This window comes from Phyllostomus hastatus, unplaced genomic scaffold (genome assembly GCF_019186645.2).
Source record: "Phyllostomus hastatus isolate PE091 unplaced genomic scaffold, TTU_PhHast_1.1 phas_contig_304, whole genome shotgun sequence".
NCBI lineage: Eukaryota > Metazoa > Chordata > Mammalia > Chiroptera > Phyllostomidae > Phyllostomus > Phyllostomus hastatus.
This window is the reverse complement of record NW_025333845.1, coordinates 1,210,275-1,213,365: the sequence shown is the minus strand read 5'-3', so window position 1 is coordinate 1,213,365 and position 3,091 is coordinate 1,210,275. Positions and strand designations below refer to the sequence as shown.

The 3,091-nt window shown below is 38.2% G+C and overlaps 1 pseudogene; it reads left to right on the top strand.

The window, feature by feature from the left end:
* Positions 1-755: 755 nt before the first annotated feature.
* Positions 756-1,669, top strand: LOC123819256 (annotated as a pseudogene).
* Positions 1,670-3,091: the final 1,422 nt, after the last annotated feature.

Sequence of the window (3,091 nt, the reverse complement as noted above, 5' to 3'; positions counted from 1 at the left end):
GTCTTTGTCAGCATGTTTGTTAGGGAAGACATTAACTTAGAAAGTTGATTTGTTGATTAGGTGAGATCACATGGTATTTCTCTTTCACTTGAACCTAATCAACAAAACAAACAAGCAAGCAAAATACAACCAGAGACATTGAAATAAAGATCAATCAGACAGTAATCAGAGAGGAGGAGAGAGAGGGATAATAGGGAATAATGGGGAGGCATCAAGGAACATGTATGATGGACACATGGACAAAGCCAAAGTAAGGATGGGTGGGGCAGGATGGGAGTGGTGGGGTGAAAATGGAGATAAGTGTACTTGAACAGCAATTAAAAAAAAGAAAGTTGAACCCACAAGAACCATTAAATTTTTTAACATTCCATAATGGAATAGGCATCTCGGACTAATATGATAAGCACTTAGAACATGGCAAATATTTATTCTTCAATCATCTTGTTTGTCAGTTAGTGGCTAACTTTATTCTGAAGAATGGGCTAAATGATAACAAAACACCCTAGACACACACATATCCAACATGTTAACCAGGCCCAGTCCGGGTATCTTGTCAATGCCAAAAGCTTATGACATAGACTGACATGCTGTATATATCACATAATCAACATAAGAGATCATATGGGGTGATTGATCTACAAGAAAGATAAATTAGCCATTAAGGGGGGAAAATCCTGCTTGTCTGTTATTCTTTTTTTTTTCCTGCTTACAGAGCAATTCTATAACTGCTGTACCATGAATTTCCAACAGTCATTATGTCATTTCTAAATGGCACCAGCCTAACTCCAGCTTCATCTGTCTAAATGGCATCCCTGGGCTGGAAGAAGTGTATCTGTGGATCTTTTTCTCATTCTGCACCATGTCCAACATTACCATCAGAAGAAACTTTGGCCTTATGTACCTCATCTACTTTGAAGGTTCTTACACTGACCTATGTACATCTTTCAAGCCCTTCTTTCCTTCACAAATGTGCTCATGTGCACCAGCACTCTTCCCAGCACCCTCTGCATATTGTGGTTCAACCTCAAAGAGATCAATTTTAAGGCTGGCCTGGCATGGATGTTCTTTGTGTACACTTTCACAGGGATGGAGTCTGGGGTGCTCATGTTTATGGCCCTGGACCACTATGTGGCCATCTGCTACCCTCTATGCTATGTTACTCTCCTTACTAATTCAGTCATTGCCAAGGTTGGGTTCCTCACTTTTGTTAGAGGTATACTTGTTATCCCTTTCACTTTTCTTGCCAAGTGCCTGCCATACTGCAAAGGTAATGTCATACCTCACACTTATTGTGACTACATGTCTGTGGTCAAGATATCCTGTGGCAATGTTAAAGTCAATGCCATCTATGGTTTAATATTCACCCTTCTCATTGGTGTTTTGATATCTTCACATCACAGTCCCCTACACCATGATTCTTGGAGCAGTTGTGAGGCTATCATCACCAGATGCTCAACAGAAGGCTTTCAGCACTTGTACTGCCATCATCTTCACCTGTGTCCCAGCCTTCTTCACCTTCTTAACACTCTGCTTTGGGGGACTCTCTATTCCTCCACATGTATACATTATTATGGCTAATTTTGATCTGCTTACTCCTCCCACAATGAGCCCTCTTGTGTATGGAGTGAAAACAAAGCAGATTGAAGAAAGTGTCATTAGGTCTTGCTGAAGGTAAAGGACAATTCTCATAACATTTAAGTAAAGTCTTCTGAAGAGCAAGTGTACAGTTTCCTTCTTTTTTATCTTTTAAAATATTTTATTTGTTTATTTTTAGAGGGGGGAGGGGAAGGAAAGAGGGAGAGAAACATTAATGTGTGGTTGACTCTTGCATCCCCCACAGGGACCTGGCCTGCAACTCAGGCATGTACCCTGACTGGGAATCAAACCCTTTGATTCATAGGCTGGCACTCAGTCCACTGAGCCATATCAGTCAGGGCCAGTTTACTTCTTTATCTGATACTCCTAACTTCGATGTTGATAAGTTATATCTTTAATATTCTGTTCTTAAGCCCATGACGGAAAGGGTCAGGCCAGTTTTCCAACCCGCTGGACTGCCCATGACTTAGTTATCCCAACTTGCTTGGTAGCCTGTGGCTTAATCAAAACTCTTCCCACCATGCACAATAGATATCTGGCACCAGCCACAATGGCCAGTGGTTAGACCAACCCTCCTGTACCTGGGAATAGCCTGGCCCCTTACCTAACCTTTGTCCTGGCTCACATCCTGAAACCCGGAGGCACCCATCCAGAAGAGCAAGAGACTAACCCCTCTCATATCCCCTCACAAACCTCACACTTTTTCTTTAAAAAGAAAAAATTCTGCCTCCCTTTCAGGGCTGCAGTTGGGTCCAGACGCAGCCCACCTATAAGCACAGCATCGAATAAAGGCACTTGGATCAGATCCACCTGCATCGATTTCTCATACATTTCTAACAATGACTACTTGCTATGATTCTGGAAATCTTTCCCAGATTTGTTTGTAATTTGATTAGAATACTTGAAAACTAATAAACAGTATTTTAATTACTGTAATTATATAAAAATATGAATGTTGAGTATGAATATATATTAATTTACAACAAAGTCAAAATTGTATTTCTTCTGTATTGGTCCAATGTCATCATCCTTACTATTTTTTTTCAGGAAAATATTTTCAGCATCAATATTTTTAGAAATAAGATATATATTTAAACCATAAACTAATAAAAGGATTTCTATGGAAAAGAAGTAGACAGACAATTAAAAATTAACTTTTATAATGGAAAAGAATGAATGACAGAAAAATATCTAAAGAAACAAAAATATCACAGAAAGGAAGAAAAAAACAAGGCAATGTAAAACCTAAATTGCCTTGAGATAGAAATTATTTCTAGGAGGCAAAAGTCTACATTAAAAGAGAAAAAAAACTATTAAAAGAGAAAATTATTAAGGCAAAGAAAGAATTTACTCAAACAACTATAATACAGTATTTTCTATAGCAAAATTAAACATTTCTATTTTAAATATTATCCAGAAATATCAAGAAAATTGTAAATGATTCAACCTAACACATTGCTGTGAAATTAAAGAACACAAAGGTAATGAAAAGACC